General features: G+C 43.7%; 32 non-coding genes across 32 annotated transcripts; all 32 read left to right on the top strand.

The window, feature by feature from the left end:
- The first annotated feature begins 16 nt into the window (after positions 1 to 16).
- On the top strand, positions 17 to 88 carry TRNAC-GCA (transfer RNA cysteine (anticodon GCA)). The gene has a single exon. It is a non-coding gene; the product is annotated as a tRNA-Cys (tRNA).
- Positions 89 to 565: 477 nt separating this feature from the next.
- On the top strand, positions 566 to 637 carry TRNAC-GCA (transfer RNA cysteine (anticodon GCA)). The gene has a single exon. It is a non-coding gene; the product is annotated as a tRNA-Cys (tRNA).
- A 477-nt stretch (positions 638 to 1,114) lies between these two features.
- TRNAC-GCA (transfer RNA cysteine (anticodon GCA)) lies at positions 1,115 to 1,186 on the top strand. The gene has a single exon. It is a non-coding gene; the product is annotated as a tRNA-Cys (tRNA).
- A 477-nt stretch (positions 1,187 to 1,663) lies between these two features.
- TRNAC-GCA (transfer RNA cysteine (anticodon GCA)) lies at positions 1,664 to 1,735 on the top strand. The gene has a single exon. It is a non-coding gene; the product is annotated as a tRNA-Cys (tRNA).
- A 732-nt stretch (positions 1,736 to 2,467) lies between these two features.
- On the top strand, positions 2,468 to 2,539 carry TRNAC-GCA (transfer RNA cysteine (anticodon GCA)). Its single transcript has one exon. It is a non-coding gene; the product is annotated as a tRNA-Cys (tRNA).
- A 477-nt stretch (positions 2,540 to 3,016) lies between these two features.
- Positions 3,017 to 3,088, top strand: TRNAC-GCA (transfer RNA cysteine (anticodon GCA)). The gene has a single exon. It is a non-coding gene; the product is annotated as a tRNA-Cys (tRNA).
- Positions 3,089 to 3,820: 732 nt separating this feature from the next.
- On the top strand, positions 3,821 to 3,892 carry TRNAC-GCA (transfer RNA cysteine (anticodon GCA)). The gene has a single exon. It is a non-coding gene; the product is annotated as a tRNA-Cys (tRNA).
- A 477-nt stretch (positions 3,893 to 4,369) lies between these two features.
- TRNAC-GCA (transfer RNA cysteine (anticodon GCA)) lies at positions 4,370 to 4,441 on the top strand. The gene has a single exon. It is a non-coding gene; the product is annotated as a tRNA-Cys (tRNA).
- Positions 4,442 to 4,918: 477 nt separating this feature from the next.
- Positions 4,919 to 4,990, top strand: TRNAC-GCA (transfer RNA cysteine (anticodon GCA)). The gene has a single exon. It is a non-coding gene; the product is annotated as a tRNA-Cys (tRNA).
- A 477-nt stretch (positions 4,991 to 5,467) lies between these two features.
- On the top strand, positions 5,468 to 5,539 carry TRNAC-GCA (transfer RNA cysteine (anticodon GCA)). The gene has a single exon. It is a non-coding gene; the product is annotated as a tRNA-Cys (tRNA).
- Positions 5,540 to 6,016: 477 nt separating this feature from the next.
- TRNAC-GCA (transfer RNA cysteine (anticodon GCA)) lies at positions 6,017 to 6,088 on the top strand. Its single transcript has one exon. It is a non-coding gene; the product is annotated as a tRNA-Cys (tRNA).
- Positions 6,089 to 6,820: 732 nt separating this feature from the next.
- On the top strand, positions 6,821 to 6,892 carry TRNAC-GCA (transfer RNA cysteine (anticodon GCA)). The gene has a single exon. It is a non-coding gene; the product is annotated as a tRNA-Cys (tRNA).
- Positions 6,893 to 7,369: 477 nt separating this feature from the next.
- Positions 7,370 to 7,441, top strand: TRNAC-GCA (transfer RNA cysteine (anticodon GCA)). Its single transcript has one exon. It is a non-coding gene; the product is annotated as a tRNA-Cys (tRNA).
- A 477-nt stretch (positions 7,442 to 7,918) lies between these two features.
- TRNAC-GCA (transfer RNA cysteine (anticodon GCA)) lies at positions 7,919 to 7,990 on the top strand. The gene has a single exon. It is a non-coding gene; the product is annotated as a tRNA-Cys (tRNA).
- Positions 7,991 to 8,467: 477 nt separating this feature from the next.
- On the top strand, positions 8,468 to 8,539 carry TRNAC-GCA (transfer RNA cysteine (anticodon GCA)). Its single transcript has one exon. It is a non-coding gene; the product is annotated as a tRNA-Cys (tRNA).
- A 477-nt stretch (positions 8,540 to 9,016) lies between these two features.
- On the top strand, positions 9,017 to 9,088 carry TRNAC-GCA (transfer RNA cysteine (anticodon GCA)). The gene has a single exon. It is a non-coding gene; the product is annotated as a tRNA-Cys (tRNA).
- A 477-nt stretch (positions 9,089 to 9,565) lies between these two features.
- TRNAC-GCA (transfer RNA cysteine (anticodon GCA)) lies at positions 9,566 to 9,637 on the top strand. The gene has a single exon. It is a non-coding gene; the product is annotated as a tRNA-Cys (tRNA).
- Positions 9,638 to 10,114: 477 nt separating this feature from the next.
- TRNAC-GCA (transfer RNA cysteine (anticodon GCA)) lies at positions 10,115 to 10,186 on the top strand. Its single transcript has one exon. It is a non-coding gene; the product is annotated as a tRNA-Cys (tRNA).
- A 729-nt stretch (positions 10,187 to 10,915) lies between these two features.
- TRNAC-GCA (transfer RNA cysteine (anticodon GCA)) lies at positions 10,916 to 10,987 on the top strand. The gene has a single exon. It is a non-coding gene; the product is annotated as a tRNA-Cys (tRNA).
- A 477-nt stretch (positions 10,988 to 11,464) lies between these two features.
- On the top strand, positions 11,465 to 11,536 carry TRNAC-GCA (transfer RNA cysteine (anticodon GCA)). Its single transcript has one exon. It is a non-coding gene; the product is annotated as a tRNA-Cys (tRNA).
- A 477-nt stretch (positions 11,537 to 12,013) lies between these two features.
- TRNAC-GCA (transfer RNA cysteine (anticodon GCA)) lies at positions 12,014 to 12,085 on the top strand. The gene has a single exon. It is a non-coding gene; the product is annotated as a tRNA-Cys (tRNA).
- A 477-nt stretch (positions 12,086 to 12,562) lies between these two features.
- Positions 12,563 to 12,634, top strand: TRNAC-GCA (transfer RNA cysteine (anticodon GCA)). Its single transcript has one exon. It is a non-coding gene; the product is annotated as a tRNA-Cys (tRNA).
- Positions 12,635 to 13,111: 477 nt separating this feature from the next.
- On the top strand, positions 13,112 to 13,183 carry TRNAC-GCA (transfer RNA cysteine (anticodon GCA)). Its single transcript has one exon. It is a non-coding gene; the product is annotated as a tRNA-Cys (tRNA).
- Positions 13,184 to 13,912: 729 nt separating this feature from the next.
- Positions 13,913 to 13,984, top strand: TRNAC-GCA (transfer RNA cysteine (anticodon GCA)). The gene has a single exon. It is a non-coding gene; the product is annotated as a tRNA-Cys (tRNA).
- A 477-nt stretch (positions 13,985 to 14,461) lies between these two features.
- On the top strand, positions 14,462 to 14,533 carry TRNAC-GCA (transfer RNA cysteine (anticodon GCA)). The gene has a single exon. It is a non-coding gene; the product is annotated as a tRNA-Cys (tRNA).
- Positions 14,534 to 15,262: 729 nt separating this feature from the next.
- TRNAC-GCA (transfer RNA cysteine (anticodon GCA)) lies at positions 15,263 to 15,334 on the top strand. Its single transcript has one exon. It is a non-coding gene; the product is annotated as a tRNA-Cys (tRNA).
- Positions 15,335 to 15,811: 477 nt separating this feature from the next.
- TRNAC-GCA (transfer RNA cysteine (anticodon GCA)) lies at positions 15,812 to 15,883 on the top strand. Its single transcript has one exon. It is a non-coding gene; the product is annotated as a tRNA-Cys (tRNA).
- Positions 15,884 to 16,360: 477 nt separating this feature from the next.
- On the top strand, positions 16,361 to 16,432 carry TRNAC-GCA (transfer RNA cysteine (anticodon GCA)). Its single transcript has one exon. It is a non-coding gene; the product is annotated as a tRNA-Cys (tRNA).
- Positions 16,433 to 16,909: 477 nt separating this feature from the next.
- On the top strand, positions 16,910 to 16,981 carry TRNAC-GCA (transfer RNA cysteine (anticodon GCA)). Its single transcript has one exon. It is a non-coding gene; the product is annotated as a tRNA-Cys (tRNA).
- A 477-nt stretch (positions 16,982 to 17,458) lies between these two features.
- Positions 17,459 to 17,530, top strand: TRNAC-GCA (transfer RNA cysteine (anticodon GCA)). The gene has a single exon. It is a non-coding gene; the product is annotated as a tRNA-Cys (tRNA).
- A 729-nt stretch (positions 17,531 to 18,259) lies between these two features.
- TRNAC-GCA (transfer RNA cysteine (anticodon GCA)) lies at positions 18,260 to 18,331 on the top strand. The gene has a single exon. It is a non-coding gene; the product is annotated as a tRNA-Cys (tRNA).
- A 477-nt stretch (positions 18,332 to 18,808) lies between these two features.
- TRNAC-GCA (transfer RNA cysteine (anticodon GCA)) lies at positions 18,809 to 18,880 on the top strand. The gene has a single exon. It is a non-coding gene; the product is annotated as a tRNA-Cys (tRNA).
- Positions 18,881 to 19,314: the final 434 nt, after the last annotated feature.

Below are 19,314 nucleotides of genomic sequence, written 5' to 3' on the forward strand. Positions count from 1 at the left end.
CCCAATCATAAGCCAAGGGGGTATAGCTCAGTGGAAGAGCATTCGACTGCAGATCGAGAGGTCCCTGGTTCAAATCCGGGTGCCCCCTTCAAGTGCCAGCTTTACTAATGCCATCCAACGATATGGTTACCTTTCCAAGAAAGCTCTCCTTCAACTTGTTACCCTTGAGCATTTTTCTCATGCAGAACTTGTCATCCACTCTCTCACTGGCAATCTTCATTGGTAGGGATTTCAACAAGCATCCTTACTTTTGAGAAATTGGTTTCCTCAGAACATTACTTTTTAAGAACCAGTGAGCCCAATCATAAGCCAAGGGGGCATAGCTTCAAATCTGGGTGCCCCCTTCAAGTGCCAGCTTTACTCATGCTATTCAACGATATGGTTACCTTTCCAAGAAAGCTCTTCTTCAACTTGTTACCCTTGAGCCTATTTCTCATGCAGAGTCATCCACTCTCTCACTGGCAATCTTTATTGGTAGGGATTTCAACAAGCATCCTTACTTTTGAGAAATTGGTTTCCTCAGAACATTACTTTTTAAGAACCAGTGAGCCCAATCATAAGCCAAGGGGGTATAGCTCAGTGGAAGAGCATTCGACTGCAGATCGAGAGGTCCCTGGTTCAAATCCGGGTGCCCCCTTCAAGTGCCAGCTTTACTAATGCCATCCAACGATATGGTTACCTTTCCAAGAAAGCTCTCCTTCAACTTGTTACCCTTGAGCATTTTTCTCATGCAGAACTTGTCATCCACTCTCTCACTGGCAATCTTCATTGGTAGGGATTTCAACAAGCATCCTTACTTTTGAGAAATTGGTTTCCTCAGAACATTACTTTTTAAGAACCAGTGAGCCCAATCATAAGCCAAGGGGGCATAGCTTCAAATCTGGGTGCCCCCTTCAAGTGCCAGCTTTACTAATGCCATCCAACGATATGGTTACCTTTCCAAGAAAACTCTTCTTCAACTTGTTACCCTTGAGCCTATTTCTCATGCAGAGTCATCCACTCTCTCACTGGCAATCTTTATTGGTAGGGATTTCAACAAGCATCCTTACTTTTGAGAAATTGGTTTCCTCAGAACATTACTTTTTAAGAACCAGTGAGCCCAATCATAAGCCAAGGGGGTATAGCTCAGTGGAAGAGCATTCGACTGCAGATCGAGAGGTCCCTGGTTCAAATCCGGGTGCCCCCTTCAAGTGCCAGCTTTACTAATGCCATCCAACGATATGGTTACCTTTCCAAGAAAGCTCTCCTTCAACTTGTTACCCTTGAGCATTTTTCTCATGCAGAACTTGTCATCCACTCTCTCACTGGCAATCTTCATTGGTAGGGATTTCAACAAGCATCCTTACTTTTGAGAAATTGGTTTCCTCAGAACATTACTTTTTAAGAACCAGTGAGCCCAATCATAAGCCAAGGGGGCATAGCTTCAAATCTGGGTGCCCCCTTCAAGTGCCAGCTTTACTAATGCCATCCAACGATATGGTTACCTTTCCAAGAAAGCTCTTCTTCAACTTGTTACCCTTGAGCCTATTTCTCATGCAGAGTCATCCACTCTCTCACTGGCAATCTTTATTGGTAGGGATTTCAACAAGCATCCTTACTTTTGAGAAATTGGTTTCCTCAGAACATTACTTTTTAAGAACCAGTGAGCCCAATCACAAGCCAAGGGGGTATAGCTCAGTGGAAGAGCATTCGACTGCAGATCGAGAGGTCCCTGGTTCAAATCCGGGTGCCCCCTTCAAGTGCCAGCTTTACTAATGCCATCCAACGATATGGTTACCTTTCCAAGAAAGCTCTCCTTCAACTTGTTACCCTTGAGCATTTTTCTCATGCAGAACTTGTCATCCACTCTCTCACTGGCAATCTTCATTGGTAGGGATTTCAACAAGCATCCTTACTTTTGAGAAATTGGTTTCCTCAGAACATTACTTTTTAAGAACCAGTGAGCCCAATCATAAGCCAAGGGGCATAGCTTCAAATCTGGGTGCCCCCTTCAAGTGCCAGCTTTACTCATGCTATTCAACGATATGGTTACCTTTCCAAGAAAGCTCTTCTTCAACTTGTTACCCTTGAGCATTTTTCTCATGCAGAACTTGTCATCCACTCTCTCACTGGCAATCTTCATTGGTAGGGATTTCAACAAGCATCCTTACTTTTGAGAAATTGGTTTCCTCAGAACATTACTTTTTAAGAACCAGTGAGCCCAATCATAAGCCAAGGGGGCATAGCTTCAAATCTGGGTGCCCCCTTCAAGTGCCAGCTTTACTAATGCCATCCAACGATATGGTTACCTTTCCAAGAAAGCTCTCCTTCAACTTGTTACCCTTGAGCCTATTTCTCATGCAGAGTCATCCACTCTCTCACTGGCAATCTTTATTGGTAGGGATTTCAACAAGCATCCTTACTTTTGAGAAATTGGTTTCCTCAGAACATTACTTTTTAAGAACCAGTGAGCCCAATCATAAGCCAAGGGGGTATAGCTCAGTGGAAGAGCATTCGACTGCAGATCGAGAGGTCCCTGGTTCAAATCCGGGTGCCCCCTTCAAGTGCCAGCTTTACTAATGCCATCCAACGATATGGTTACCTTTCCAAGAAAGCTCTCCTTCAACTTGTTACCCTTGAGCATTTTTCTCATGCAGAACTTGTCATCCACTCTCTCACTGGCAATCTTCATTGGTAGGGATTTCAACAAGCATCCTTACTTTTGAGAAATTGGTTTCCTCAGAACATTACTTTTTAAGAACCAGTGAGCCCAATCATAAGCCAAGGGGGCATAGCTTCAAATCTGGGTGCCCCCTTCAAGTGCCAGCTTTACTAATGCCATCCAACGATATGGTTACCTTTCCAAGAAAGCTCTTCTTCAACTTGTTACCCTTGAGCCTATTTCTCATGCAGAGTCATCCACTCTCTCACTGGCAATCTTTATTGGTAGGGATTTCAACAAGCATCCTTACTTTTGAGAAATTGGTTTCCTCAGAACATTACTTTTTAAGAACCAGTGAGCCCAATCACAAGCCAAGGGGGTATAGCTCAGTGGAAGAGCATTCGACTGCAGATCGAGAGGTCCCTGGTTCAAATCCGGGTGCCCCCTTCAAGTGCCAGCTTTACTAATGCCATCCAACGATATGGTTACCTTTCCAAGAAAGCTCTCCTTCAACTTGTTACCCTTGAGCATTTTTCTCATGCAGAACTTGTCATCCACTCTCTCACTGGCAATCTTCATTGGTAGGGATTTCAACAAGCATCCTTACTTTTGAGAAATTGGTTTCCTCAGAACATTACTTTTTAAGAACCAGTGAGCCCAATCATAAGCCAAGGGGCATAGCTTCAAATCTGGGTGCCCCCTTCAAGTGCCAGCTTTACTCATGCTATTCAACGATATGGTTACCTTTCCAAGAAAGCTCTTCTTCAACTTGTTACCCTTGAGCATTTTTCTCATGCAGAACTTGTCATCCACTCTCTCACTGGCAATCTTCATTGGTAGGGATTTCAACAAGCATCCTTACTTTTGAGAAATTGGTTTCCTCAGAACATTACTTTTTAAGAACCAGTGAGCCCAATCATAAGCCAAGGGGGCATAGCTTCAAATCTGGGTGCCCCCTTCAAGTGCCAGCTTTACTAATGCCATCCAACGATATGGTTACCTTTCCAAGAAAGCTCTCCTTCAACTTGTTACCCTTGAGCCTATTTCTCATGCAGAGTCATCCACTCTCTCACTGGCAATCTTTATTGGTAGGGATTTCAACAAGCATCCTTACTTTTGAGAAATTGGTTTCCTCAGAACATTACTTTTTAAGAACCAGTGAGCCCAATCATAAGCCAAGGGGGTATAGCTCAGTGGAAGAGCATTCGACTGCAGATCGAGAGGTCCCTGGTTCAAATCCGGGTGCCCCCTTCAAGTGCCAGCTTTACTAATGCCATCCAACGATATGGTTACCTTTCCAAGAAAGCTCTCCTTCAACTTGTTACCCTTGAGCATTTTTCTCATGCAGAACTTGTCATCCACTCTCTCACTGGCAATCTTCATTGGTAGGGATTTCAACAAGCATCCTTACTTTTGAGAAATTGGTTTCCTCAGAACATTACTTTTTAAGAACCAGTGAGCCCAATCATAAGCCAAGGGGGCATAGCTTCAAATCTGGGTGCCCCCTTCAAGTGCCAGCTTTACTAATGCCATCCAACGATATGGTTACCTTTCCAAGAAAGCTCTCCTTCAACTTGTTACCCTTGAGCCTATTTCTCATGCAGAGTCATCCACTCTCTCACTGGCAATCTTTATTGGTAGGGATTTCAACAAGCATCCTTACTTTTGAGAAATTGGTTTCCTCAGAACATTACTTTTTAAGAACCAGTGAGCCCAATCATAAGCCAAGGGGGTATAGCTCAGTGGAAGAGCATTCGACTGCAGATCGAGAGGTCCCTGGTTCAAATCCGGGTGCCCCCTTCAAGTGCCAGCTTTACTAATGCCACCCAACGATATGGTTACCTTTCCAAGAAAGCTCTCCTTCAACTTGTTACCCTTGAGCATTTTTCTCATGCAGAACTTGTCATCCACTCTCTCACTGGCAATCTTCATTGGTAGGGATTTCAACAAGCATCCTTACTTTTGAGAAATTGGTTTCCTCAGAACATTACTTTTTAAGAACCAGTGAGCCCAATCATAAGCCAAGGGGGCATAGCTTCAAATCTGGGTGCCCCCTTCAAGTGCCAGCTTTACTAATGCCATCCAACGATATGGTTACCTTTCCAAGAAAGCTCTCCTTCAACTTGTTACCCTTGAGCCTATTTCTCATGCAGAGTCATCCACTCTCTCACTGGCAATCTTTATTGGTAGGGATTTCAACAAGCATCCTTACTTTTGAGAAATTGGTTTCCTCAGAACATTACTTTTTAAGAACCAGTGAGCCCAATCATAAGCCAAGGGGGTATAGCTCAGTGGAAGAGCATTCGACTGCAGATCGAGAGGTCCCTGGTTCAAATCCGGGTGCCCCCTTCAAGTGCCAGCTTTACTAATGCCATCCAACGATATGGTTACCTTTCCAAGAAAGCTCTCCTTCAACTTGTTACCCTTGAGCATTTTTCTCATGCAGAACTTGTCATCCACTCTCTCACTGGCAATCTTCATTGGTAGGGATTTCAACAAGCATCCTTACTTTTGAGAAATTGGTTTCCTCAGAACATTACTTTTTAAGAACCAGTGAGCCCAATCATAAGCCAAGGGGGCATAGCTTCAAATCTGGGTGCCCCCTTCAAGTGCCAGCTTTACTCATGCTATTCAACGATATGGTTACCTTTCCAAGAAAGCTCTTCTTCAACTTGTTACCCTTGAGCCTATTTCTCATGCAGAGTCATCCACTCTCTCACTGGCAATCTTTATTGGTAGGGATTTCAACAAGCATCCTTACTTTTGAGAAATTGGTTTCCTCAGAACATTACTTTTTAAGAACCAGTGAGCCCAATCATAAGCCAAGGGGGTATAGCTCAGTGGAAGAGCATTCGACTGCAGATCGAGAGGTCCCTGGTTCAAATCCGGGTGCCCCCTTCAAGTGCCAGCTTTACTAATGCCATCCAACGATATGGTTACCTTTCCAAGAAAGCTCTCCTTCAACTTGTTACCCTTGAGCATTTTTCTCATGCAGAACTTGTCATCCACTCTCTCACTGGCAATCTTCATTGGTAGGGATTTCAACAAGCATCCTTACTTTTGAGAAATTGGTTTCCTCAGAACATTACTTTTTAAGAACCAGTGAGCCCAATCATAAGCCAAGGGGGCATAGCTTCAAATCTGGGTGCCCCCTTCAAGTGCCAGCTTTACTAATGCCATCCAACGATATGGTTACCTTTCCAAGAAAGCTCTTCTTCAACTTGTTACCCTTGAGCCTATTTCTCATGCAGAGTCATCCACTCTCTCACTGGCAATCTTTATTGGTAGGGATTTCAACAAGCATCCTTACTTTTGAGAAATTGGTTTCCTCAGAACATTACTTTTTAAGAACCAGTGAGCCCAATCACAAGCCAAGGGGGTATAGCTCAGTGGAAGAGCATTCGACTGCAGATCGAGAGGTCCCTGGTTCAAATCCGGGTGCCCCCTTCAAGTGCCAGCTTTACTAATGCCATCCAACGATATGGTTACCTTTCCAAGAAAGCTCTCCTTCAACTTGTTACCCTTGAGCATTTTTCTCATGCAGAACTTGTCATCCACTCTCTCACTGGCAATCTTCATTGGTAGGGATTTCAACAAGCATCCTTACTTTTGAGAAATTGGTTTCCTCAGAACATTACTTTTTAAGAACCAGTGAGCCCAATCATAAGCCAAGGGGCATAGCTTCAAATCTGGGTGCCCCCTTCAAGTGCCAGCTTTACTCATGCTATTCAACGATATGGTTACCTTTCCAAGAAAGCTCTTCTTCAACTTGTTACCCTTGAGCATTTTTCTCATGCAGAACTTGTCATCCACTCTCTCACTGGCAATCTTCATTGGTAGGGATTTCAACAAGCATCCTTACTTTTGAGAAATTGGTTTCCTCAGAACATTACTTTTTAAGAACCAGTGAGCCCAATCATAAGCCAAGGGGGCATAGCTTCAAATCTGGGTGCCCCCTTCAAGTGCCAGCTTTACTAATGCCATCCAACGATATGGTTACCTTTCCAAGAAAGCTCTCCTTCAACTTGTTACCCTTGAGCCTATTTCTCATGCAGAGTCATCCACTCTCTCACTGGCAATCTTTATTGGTAGGGATTTCAACAAGCATCCTTACTTTTGAGAAATTGGTTTCCTCAGAACATTACTTTTTAAGAACCAGTGAGCCCAATCATAAGCCAAGGGGGTATAGCTCAGTGGAAGAGCATTCGACTGCAGATCGAGAGGTCCCTGGTTCAAATCCGGGTGCCCCCTTCAAGTGCCAGCTTTACTAATGCCATCCAACGATATGGTTACCTTTCCAAGAAAGCTCTCCTTCAACTTGTTACCCTTGAGCATTTTTCTCATGCAGAACTTGTCATCCACTCTCTCACTGGCAATCTTCATTGGTAGGGATTTCAACAAGCATCCTTACTTTTGAGAAATTGGTTTCCTCAGAACATTACTTTTTAAGAACCAGTGAGCCCAATCATAAGCCAAGGGGGCATAGCTTCAAATCTGGGTGCCCCCTTCAAGTGCCAGCTTTACTAATGCCATCCAACGATATGGTTACCTTTCCAAGAAAGCTCTCCTTCAACTTGTTACCCTTGAGCCTATTTCTCATGCAGAGTCATCCACTCTCTCACTGGCAATCTTTATTGGTAGGGATTTCAACAAGCATCCTTACTTTTGAGAAATTGGTTTCCTCAGAACATTACTTTTTAAGAACCAGTGAGCCCAATCATAAGCCAAGGGGGTATAGCTCAGTGGAAGAGCATTCGACTGCAGATCGAGAGGTCCCTGGTTCAAATCCGGGTGCCCCCTTCAAGTGCCAGCTTTACTAATGCCATCCAACGATATGGTTACTTTTCCAAGAAAGCTCTCCTTCAACTTGTTACCCTTGAGCATTTTTCTCATGCAGAACTTGTCATCCACTCTCTCACTGGCAATCTTCATTGGTAGGGATTTCAACAAGCATCCTTACTTTTGAGAAATTGGTTTCCTCAGAACATTACTTTTTAAGAACCAGTGAGCCCAATCATAAGCCAAGGGGGCATAGCTTCAAATCTGGGTGCCCCCTTCAAGTGCCAGCTTTACTAATGCCATCCAACGATATGGTTACCTTTCCAAGAAAGCTCTCCTTCAACTTGTTACCCTTGAGCCTATTTCTCATGCAGAGTCATCCACTCTCTCACTGGCAATCTTTATTGGTAGGGATTTCAACAAGCATCCTTACTTTTGAGAAATTGGTTTCCTCAGAACATTACTTTTTAAGAACCAGTGAGCCCAATCATAAGCCAAGGGGGTATAGCTCAGTGGAAGAGCATTCGACTGCAGATCGAGAGGTCCCTGGTTCAAATCCGGGTGCCCCCTTCAAGTGCCAGCTTTACTAATGCCATCCAACGATATGGTTACCTTTCCAAGAAAGCTCTCCTTCAACTTGTTACCCTTGAGCATTTTTCTCATGCAGAACTTGTCATCCACTCTCTCACTGGCAATCTTCATTGGTAGGGATTTCAACAAGCATCCTTACTTTTGAGAAATTGGTTTCCTCAGAACATTACTTTTTAAGAACCAGTGAGCCCAATCATAAGCCAAGGGGGCATAGCTTCAAATCTGGGTGCCCCCTTCAAGTGCCAGCTTTACTCATGCTATTCAACGATATGGTTACCTTTCCAAGAAAGCTCTTCTTCAACTTGTTACCCTTGAGCCTATTTCTCATGCAGAGTCATCCACTCTCTCACTGGCAATCTTTATTGGTAGGGATTTCAACAAGCATCCTTACTTTTGAGAAATTGGTTTCCTCAGAACATTACTTTTTAAGAACCAGTGAGCCCAATCATAAGCCAAGGGGGTATAGCTCAGTGGAAGAGCATTCGACTGCAGATCGAGAGGTCCCTGGTTCAAATCCGGGTGCCCCCTTCAAGTGCCAGCTTTACTAATGCCATCCAACGATATGGTTACCTTTCCAAGAAAGCTCTCCTTCAACTTGTTACCCTTGAGCATTTTTCTCATGCAGAACTTGTCATCCACTCTCTCACTGGCAATCTTCATTGGTAGGGATTTCAACAAGCATCCTTACTTTTGAGAAATTGGTTTCCTCAGAACATTACTTTTTAAGAACCAGTGAGCCCAATCATAAGCCAAGGGGGCATAGCTTCAAATCTGGGTGCCCCCTTCAAGTGCCAGCTTTACTAATGCCATCCAACGATATGGTTACCTTTCCAAGAAAGCTCTCCTTCAACTTGTTACCCTTGAGCCTATTTCTCATGCAGAGTCATCCACTCTCTCACTGGCAATCTTTATTGGTAGGGATTTCAACAAGCATCCTTACTTTTGAGAAATTGGTTTCCTCAGAACATTACTTTTTAAGAACCAGTGAGCCCAATCATAAGCCAAGGGGGTATAGCTCAGTGGAAGAGCATTCGACTGCAGATCGAGAGGTCCCTGGTTCAAATCCGGGTGCCCCCTTCAAGTGCCAGCTTTACTAATGCCATCCAACGATATGGTTACTTTTCCAAGAAAGCTCTCCTTCAACTTGTTACCCTTGAGCATTTTTCTCATGCAGAACTTGTCATCCACTCTCTCACTGGCAATCTTCATTGGTAGGGATTTCAACAAGCATCCTTACTTTTGAGAAATTGGTTTCCTCAGAACATTACTTTTTAAGAACCAGTGAGCCCAATCATAAGCCAAGGGGGCATAGCTTCAAATCTGGGTGCCCCCTTCAAGTGCCAGCTTTACTAATGCCATCCAACGATATGGTTACCTTTCCAAGAAAGCTCTCCTTCAACTTGTTACCCTTGAGCCTATTTCTCATGCAGAGTCATCCACTCTCTCACTGGCAATCTTTATTGGTAGGGATTTCAACAAGCATCCTTACTTTTGAGAAATTGGTTTCCTCAGAACATTACTTTTTAAGAACCAGTGAGCCCAATCATAAGCCAAGGGGGTATAGCTCAGTGGAAGAGCATTCGACTGCAGATCGAGAGGTCCCTGGTTCAAATCCGGGTGCCCCCTTCAAGTGCCAGCTTTACTAATGCCATCCAACGATATGGTTACCTTTCCAAGAAAGCTCTCCTTCAACTTGTTACCCTTGAGCATTTTTCTCATGCAGAACTTGTCATCCACTCTCTCACTGGCAATCTTCATTGGTAGGGATTTCAACAAGCATCCTTACTTTTGAGAAATTGGTTTCCTCAGAACATTACTTTTTAAGAACCAGTGAGCCCAATCATAAGCCAAGGGGGCATAGCTTCAAATCTGGGTGCCCCCTTCAAGTGCCAGCTTTACTCATGCTATTCAACGATATGGTTACCTTTCCAAGAAAGCTCTTCTTCAACTTGTTACCCTTGAGCCTATTTCTCATGCAGAGTCATCCACTCTCTCACTGGCAATCTTTATTGGTAGGGATTTCAACAAGCATCCTTACTTTTGAGAAATTGGTTTCCTCAGAACATTACTTTTTAAGAACCAGTGAGCCCAATCATAAGCCAAGGGGGTATAGCTCAGTGGAAGAGCATTCGACTGCAGATCGAGAGGTCCCTGGTTCAAATCCGGGTGCCCCCTTCAAGTGCCAGCTTTACTAATGCCATCCAACGATATGGTTACCTTTCCAAGAAAGCTCTCCTTCAACTTGTTACCCTTGAGCATTTTTCTCATGCAGAACTTGTCATCCACTCTCTCACTGGCAATCTTCATTGGTAGGGATTTCAACAAGCATCCTTACTTTTGAGAAATTGGTTTCCTCAGAACATTACTTTTTAAGAACCAGTGAGCCCAATCATAAGCCAAGGGGGCATAGCTTCAAATCTGGGTGCCCCCTTCAAGTGCCAGCTTTACTCATGCTATTCAACGATATGGTTACCTTTCCAAGAAAGCTCTTCTTCAACTTGTTACCCTTGAGCCTATTTCTCATGCAGAGTCATCCACTCTCTCACTGGCAATCTTCATTGGTAGGGATTTCAACAAGCATCCTTACTTTTGAGAAATTGGTTTCCTCAGAACATTACTTTTTAAGAACCAGTGAGCCCAATCATAAGCCAAGGGGGCATAGCTTCAAATCTGGGTGCCCCCTTCAAGTGCCAGCTTTACTCATGCTATTCAACGATATGGTTACCTTTCCAAGAAAGCTCTTCTTCAACTTGTTACCCTTGAGCCTATTTCTCATGCAGAGTCATCCACTCTCTCACTGGCAATCTTTATTGGTAGGGATTTCAACAAGCATCCTTAATTTTGAGAAATTGGTTTCCTCAGAACATTACTTTTTAAGAACCAGTGAGCCCAATCATAAGCCAAGGGGGTATAGCTCAGTGGAAGAGCATTCGACTGCAGATCGAGAGGTCCCTGGTTCAAATCCGGGTGCCCCCTTCAAGTGCCAGCTTTACTAATGCCATCCAACGATATGGTTACCTTTCCAAGAAAGCTCTCCTTCAACTTGTTACCCTTGAGCATTTTTCTCATGCAGAACTTGTCATCCACTCTCTCACTGGCAATCTTCATTGGTAGGGATTTCAACAAGCATCCTTACTTTTGAGAAATTGGTTTCCTCAGAACATTACTTTTTAAGAACCAGTGAGCCCAATCATAAGCCAAGGGGGCATAGCTTCAAATCTGGGTGCCCCCTTCAAGTGCCAGCTTTACTCATGCTATTCAACGATATGGTTACCTTTCCAAGAAAGCTCTTCTTCAACTTGTTACCCTTGAGCCTATTTCTCATGCAGAGTCATCCACTCTCTCACTGGCAATCTTTATTGGTAGGGATTTCAACAAGCATCCTTAATTTTGAGAAATTGGTTTCCTCAGAACATTACTTTTTAAGAACCAGTGAGCCCAATCATAAGCCAAGGGGGTATAGCTCAGTGGAAGAGCATTCGACTGCAGATCGAGAGGTCCCTGGTTCAAATCCGGGTGCCCCCTTCAAGTGCCAGCTTTACTAATGCCATCCAACGATATGGTTACCTTTCCAAGAAAGCTCTCCTTCAACTTGTTACCCTTGAGCATTTTTCTCATGCAGAACTTGTCATCCACACTCTCACTGGCAATCTTCATTGGTAGGGATTTCAACAAGCATCCTTACTTTTGAGAAATTGGTTTCCTCAGAACATTACTTTTTAAGAACCAGTGAGCCCAATCATAAGCCAAGGGGGCATAGCTTCAAATCTGGGTGCCCCCTTCAAGTGCCAGCTTTACTCATGCTATTCAACGATATGGTTACCTTTCCAAGAAAGCTCTTCTTCAACTTGTTACCCTTGAGCCTATTTCTCATGCAGAGTCATCCACTCTCTCACTGGCAATCTTTATTGGTAGGGATTTCAACAAGCATCCTTACTTTTGAGAAATTGGTTTCCTCAGAACATTACTTTTTAAGAACCAGTGAGCCCAATCATAAGCCAAGGGGGTATAGCTCAGTGGAAGAGCATTCGACTGCAGATCGAGAGGTCCCTGGTTCAAATCCGGGTGCCCCCTTCAAGTGCCAGCTTTACTAATGCCATCCAACGATATGGTTACCTTTCCAAGAAAGCTCTCCTTCAACTTGTTACCCTTGAGCATTTTTCTCATGCAGAACTTGTCATCCACTCTCTCACTGGCAATCTTCATTGGTAGGGATTTCAACAAGCATCCTTACTTTTGAGAAATTGGTTTCCTCAGAACATTACTTTTTAAGAACCAGTGAGCCCAATCATAAGCCAAGGGGGCATAGCTTCAAATCTGGGTGCCCCCTTCAAGTGCCAGCTTTACTCATGCTATTCAACGATATGGTTACCTTTCCAAGAAAGCTCTTCTTCAACTTGTTACCCTTGAGCCTATTTCTCATGCAGAGTCATCCACTCTCTCACTGGCAATCTTTATTGGTAGGGATTTCAACAAGCATCCTTAATTTTGAGAAATTGGTTTCCTCAGAACATTACTTTTTAAGAACCAGTGAGCCCAATCATAAGCCAAGGGGGTATAGCTCAGTGGAAGAGCATTCGACTGCAGATCGAGAGGTCCCTGGTTCAAATCCGGGTGCCCCCTTCAAGTGCCAGCTTTACTAATGCCATCCAACGATATGGTTACCTTTCCAAGAAAGCTCTCCTTCAACTTGTTACCCTTGAGCATTTTTCTCATGCAGAACTTGTCATCCACTCTCTCACTGGCAATCTTCATTGGTAGGGATTTCAACAAGCATCCTTACTTTTGAGAAATTGGTTTCCTCAGAACATTACTTTTTAAGAACCAGTGAGCCCAATCATAAGCCAAGGGGGCATAGCTTCAAATCTGGGTGCCCCCTTCAAGTGCCAGCTTTACTCATGCTATTCAACGATATGGTTACCTTTCCAAGAAAGCTCTTCTTCAACTTGTTACCCTTGAGCCTATTTCTCATGCAGAGTCATCCACTCTCTCACTGGCAATCTTTATTGGTAGGGATTTCAACAAGCATCCTTAATTTTGAGAAATTGGTTTCCTCAGAACATTACTTTTTAAGAACCAGTGAGCCCAATCATAAGCCAAGGGGGTATAGCTCAGTGGAAGAGCATTCGACTGCAGATCGAGAGGTCCCTGGTTCAAATCCGGGTGCCCCCTTCAAGTGCCAGCTTTACTAATGCCATCCAACGATATGGTTACCTTTCCAAGAAAGCTCTCCTTCAACTTGTTACCCTTGAGCATTTTTCTCATGCAGAACTTGTCATCCACTCTCTCACTGGCAATCTTCATTGGTAGGGATTTCAACAAGCATCCTTACTTTTGAGAAATTGGTTTCCTCAGAACATTACTTTTTAAGAACCAGTGAGCCCAATCATAAGCCAAGGGGGCATAGCTTCAAATCTGGGTGCCCCCTTCAAGTGCCAGCTTTACTCATGCTATTCAACGATATGGTTACCTTTCCAAGAAAGCTCTTCTTCAACTTGTTACCCTTGAGCCTATTTCTCATGCAGAGTCATCCACTCTCTCACTGGCAATCTTCATTGGTAGGGATTTCAACAAGCATCCTTACTTTTGAGAAATTGGTTTCCTCAGAACATTACTTTTTAAGAACCAGTGAGCCCAATCATAAGCCAAGGGGGCATAGCTTCAAATCTGGGTGCCCCCTTCAAGTGCCAGCTTTACTCATGCTATTCAACGATATGGTTACCTTTCCAAGAAAGCTCTTCTTCAACTTGTTACCCTTGAGCCTATTTCTCATGCAGAGTCATCCACTCTCTCACTGGCAATCTTTATTGGTAGGGATTTCAACAAGCATCCTTAATTTTGAGAAATTGGTTTCCTCAGAACATTACTTTTTAAGAACCAGTGAGCCCAATCATAAGCCAAGGGGGTATAGCTCAGTGGAAGAGCATTCGACTGCAGATCGAGAGGTCCCTGGTTCAAATCCGGGTGCCCCCTTCAAGTGCCAGCTTTACTAATGCCATCCAACGATATGGTTACCTTTCCAAGAAAGCTCTCCTTCAACTTGTTACCCTTGAGCATTTTTCTCATGCAGAACTTGTCATCCACTCTCTCACTGGCAATCTTCATTGGTAGGGATTTCAACAAGCATCCTTACTTTTGAGAAATTGGTTTCCTCAGAACATTACTTTTTAAGAACCAGTGAGCCCAATCATAAGCCAAGGGGGCATAGCTTCAAATCTGGGTGCCCCCTTCAAGTGCCAGCTTTACTCATGCTATTCAACGATATGGTTACCTTTCCAAGAAAGCTCTTCTTCAACTTGTTACCCTTGAGCCTATTTCTCATGCAGAGTCATCCACTCTCTCACTGGCAATCTTTATTGGTAGGGATTTCAACAAGCATCCTTACTTTTGAGAAATTGGTTTCCTCAGAACATTACTTTTTAAGAACCAGTGAGCCCAATCATAAGCCAAGGGGGTATAGCTCAGTGGAAGAGCATTCGACTGCAGATCGAGAGGTCCCTGGTTCAAATCCGGGTGCCCCCTTCAAGTGCCAGCTTTACTAATGCCATCCAACGATATGGTTACCTTTCCAAGAAAGCTCTCCTTCAACTTGTTACCCTTGAGCATTTTTCTCATGCAGAACTTGTCATCCACTCTCTCACTGGCAATCTTCATTGGTAGGGATTTCAACAAGCATCCTTACTTTTGAGAAATTGGTTTCCTCAGAACATTACTTTTTAAGAACCAGTGAGCCCAATCATAAGCCAAGGGGGCATAGCTTCAAATCTGGGTGCCCCCTTCAAGTGCCAGCTTTACTCATGCTATTCAACGATATGGTTACCTTTCCAAGAAAGCTCTTCTTCAACTTGTTACCCTTGAGCCTATTTCTCATGCAGAGTCATCCACTCTCTCACTGGCAATCTTCATTGGTAGGGATTTCAACAAGCATCCTTACTTTTGAGAAATTGGTTTCCTCAGAACATTACTTTTTAAGAACCAGTGAGCCCAATCATAAGCCAAGGGGGCATAGCTTCAAATCTGGGTGCCCCCTTCAAGTGCCAGCTTTACTCATGCTATTCAACGATATGGTTACCTTTCCAAGAAAGCTCTTCTTCAACTTGTTACCCTTGAGCCTATTTCTCATGCAGAGTCATCCACTCTCTCACTGGCAATCTTTATTGGTAGGGATTTCAACAAGCATCCTTAATTTTGAGAAATTGGTTTCCTCAGAACATTACTTTTTAAGAACCAGTGAGCCCAATCATAAGCCAAGGGGGTATAGCTCAGTGGAAGAGCATTCGACTGCAGATCGAGAGGTCCCTGGTTCAAATCCGGGTGCCCCCTTCAAGTGCCAGCTTTACTAATGCCATCCAACGATATGGTTACCTTTCCAAGAAAGCTCTCCTTCAACTTGTTACCCTTGAGCATTTTTCTCATGCAGAACTTGTCATCCACTCTCTCACTGGCAATCTTCATTGGTAGGGATTTCAACAAGCATCCTTACTTTTGAGAAATTGGTTTCCTCAGAACATTACTTTTTAAGAACCAGTGAGCCCAATCATAAGCCAAGGGGGCATAGCTTCAAATCTGGGTGCCCCCTTCAAGTGCCAGCTTTACTCATGCTATTCAACGATATGGTTACCTTTCCAAGAAAGCTCTTCTTCAACTTGTTACCCTTGAGCCTATTTCTCATGCAGAGTCATCCACTCTCTCACTGGCAATCTTTATTGGTAGGGATTTCAACAAGCATCCTTAATTTTGAGAAATTGGTTTCCTCAGAACATTACTTTTTAAGAACCAGTGAGCCCAATCATAAGCCAAGGGGGTATAGCTCAGTGGAAGAGCATTCGACTGCAGATCGAGAGGTCCCTGGTTCAAATCCGGGTGCCCCCTTCAAGTGCCAGCTTTACTAATGCCATCCAACGATATGGTTACCTTTCCAAGAAAGCTCTCCTTCAACTTGTTACCCTTGAGCATTTTTCTCATGCAGAACTTGTCATCCACACTCTCACTGGCAATCTTCATTGGTAGGGATTTCAACAAGCATCCTTACTTTTGAGAAATTGGTTTCCTCAGAACATTACTTTTTAAGAACCAGTGAGCCCAATCATAAGCCAAGGGGGCATAGCTTCAAATCTGGGTGCCCCCTTCAAGTGCCAGCTTTACTCATGCTATTCAACGATATGGTTACCTTTCCAAGAAAGCTCTTCTTCAACTTGTTACCCTTGAGCCTATTTCTCATGCAGAGTCATCCACTCTCTCACTGGCAATCTTTATTGGTAGGGATTTCAACAAGCATCCTTACTTTTGAGAAATTGGTTTCCTCAGAACATTACTTTTTAAGAACCAGTGAGCCCAATCATAAGCCAAGGGGGTATAGCTCAGTGGAAGAGCATTCGACTGCAGATCGAGAGGTCCCTGGTTCAAATCCGGGTGCCCCCTTCAAGTGCCAGCTTTACTAATGCCATCCAACGATATGGTTACCTTTCCAAGAAAGCTCTCCTTCAACTTGTTACCCTTGAGCATTTTTCTCATGCAGAACTTGTCATCCACTCTCTCACTGGCAATCTTCATTGGTAGGGATTTCAACAAGCATCCTTACTTTTGAGAAATTGGTTTCCTCAGAACATTACTTTTTAAGAACCAGTGAGCCCAATCATAAGCCAAGGGGGCATAGCTTCAAATCTGGGTGCCCCCTTCAAGTGCCAGCTTTACTCATGCTATTCAACGATATGGTTACCTTTCCAAGAAAGCTCTTCTTCAACTTGTTACCCTTGAGCCTATTTCTCATGCAGAGTCATCCACTCTCTCACTGGCAATCTTTATTGGTAGGGATTTCAACAAGCATCCTTAATTTTGAGAAATTGGTTTCCTCAGAACATTACTTTTTAAGAACCAGTGAGCCCAATCATAAGCCAAGGGGGTATAGCTCAGTGGAAGAGCATTCGACTGCAGATCGAGAGGTCCCTGGTTCAAATCCGGGTGCCCCCTTCAAGTGCCAGCTTTACTAATGCCATCCAACGATATGGTTACCTTTCCAAGAAAGCTCTCCTTCAACTTGTTACCCTTGAGCATTTTTCTCATGCAGAACTTGTCATCCACTCTCTCACTGGCAATCTTCATTGGTAGGGATTTCAACAAGCATCCTTACTTTTGAGAAATTGGTTTCCTCAGAACATTACTTTTTAAGAACCAGTGAGCCCAATCATAAGCCAAGGGGGCATAGCTTCAAATCTGGGTGCCCCCTTCAAGTGCCAGCTTTACTCATGCTATTCAACGATATGGTTACCTTTCCAAGAAAGCTCTTCTTCAACTTGTTACCCTTGAGCCTATTTCTCATGCAGAGTCATCCACTCTCTCACTGGCAATCTTTATTGGTAGGGATTTCAACAAGCATCCTTAATTTTGAGAAATTGGTTTCCTCAGAACATTACTTTTTAAGAACCAGTGAGCCCAATCATAAGCCAAGGGGGTATAGCTCAGTGGAAGAGCATTCGACTGCAGATCGAGAGGTCCCTGGTTCAAATCCGGGTGCCCCCTTCAAGTGCCAGCTTTACTAATGCCATCCAACGATATGGTTACCTTTCCAAGAAAGCTCTCCTTCAACTTGTTACCCTTGAGCATTTTTCTCATGCAGAACTTGTCATCCACTCTCTCACTGGCAATCTTCATTGGTAGGGATTTCAACAAGCATCCTTACTTTTGAGAAATTGGTTTCCTCAGAACATTACTTTTTAAGAACCAGTGAGCCCAATCATAAGCCAAGGGGGCATAGCTTCAAATCTGGGTGCCCCCTTCAAGTGCCAGCTTTACTCATGCTATTCAACGATATGGTTACCTTTCCAAGAAAGCTCTTCTTCAACTTGTTACCCTTGAGCCTATTTCTCATGCAGAGTCATCCACTCTCTCACTGGCAATCTTCATTGGTAGGGATTTCAACAAGCATCCTTACTTTTGAGAAATTGGTTTCCTCAGAACATTACTTTTTAAGAACCAGTGAGCCCAATCATAAGCCAAGGGGGCATAGCTTCAAATCTGGGTGCCCCCTTCAAGTGCCAGCTTTACTCATGCTATTCAACGATATGGTTACCTTTCCAAGAAAGCTCTTCTTCAACTTGTTACCCTTGAGCCTATTTCTCATGCAGAGTCATCCACTCTCTCACTGGCAATCTTTATTGGTAGGGATTTCAACAAGCATCCTTAATTTTGAGAAATTGGTTTCCTCAGAACATTACTTTTTAAGAACCAGTGAGCCCAATCATAAGCCAAGGGGGTATAGCTCAGTGGAAGAGCATTCGACTGCAGATCGAGAGGTCCCTGGTTCAAATCCGGGTGCCCCCTTCAAGTGCCAGCTTTACTAATGCCATCCAACGATATGGTTACCTTTCCAAGAAAGCTCTCCTTCAACTTGTTACCCTTGAGCATTTTTCTCATGCAGAACTTGTCATCCACTCTCTCACTGGCAATCTTCATTGGTAGGGATTTCAACAAGCATCCTTACTTTTGAGAAATTGGTTTCCTCAGAACATTACTTTTTAAGAACCAGTGAGCCCAATCATAAGCCAAGGGGGCATAGCTTCAAATCTGGGTGCCCCCTTCAAGTGCCAGCTTTACTCATGCTATTCAACGATATGGTTACCTTTCCAAGAAAGCTCTTCTTCAACTTGTTACCCTTGAGCCTATTTCTCATGCAGAGTCATCCACTCTCTCACTGGCAATCTTTATTGGTAGGGATTTCAACAAGCATCCTTACTTTTGAGAAATTGGTTTCCTCAGAACATTACTTTTTAAGAACCAGTGAGCCCAATCATAAGCCAAGGGGGTATAGCTCAGTGGAAGAGCATTCGACTGCAGATCGAGAGGTCCCTGGTTCAAATCCGGGTGCCCCCTTCAAGTGCCAGCTTTACTAATGCCATCCAACGATATGGTTACCTTTCCAAGAAAGCTCTCCTTCAACTTGTTACCCTTGAGCATTTTTCTCATGCAGAACTTGTCATCCACTCTCTCACTGGCAATCTTCATTGGTAGGGATTTCAACAAGCATCCTTACTTTTGAGAAATTGGTTTCCTCAGAACATTACTTTTTAAGAACCAGTGAGCCCAATCATAAGCCAAGGGGGCATAGCTTCAAATCTGGGTGCCCCCTTCAAGTGCCAGCTTTACTCATGCTATTCAACGATATGGTTACCTTTCCAAGAAAGCTCTTCTTCAACTTGTTACCCTTGAGCCTATTTCTCATGCAGAGTCATCCACTCTCTCACTGGCAATCTTTATTGGTAGGGATTTCAACAAGCATCCTTAATTTTGAGAAATTGGTTTCCTCA

The sequence above is a fragment of the Eleutherodactylus coqui genome, chromosome 13, assembly GCF_035609145.1.
Source record: "Eleutherodactylus coqui strain aEleCoq1 chromosome 13, aEleCoq1.hap1, whole genome shotgun sequence".
NCBI lineage: Eukaryota > Metazoa > Chordata > Amphibia > Anura > Eleutherodactylidae > Eleutherodactylus > Eleutherodactylus coqui.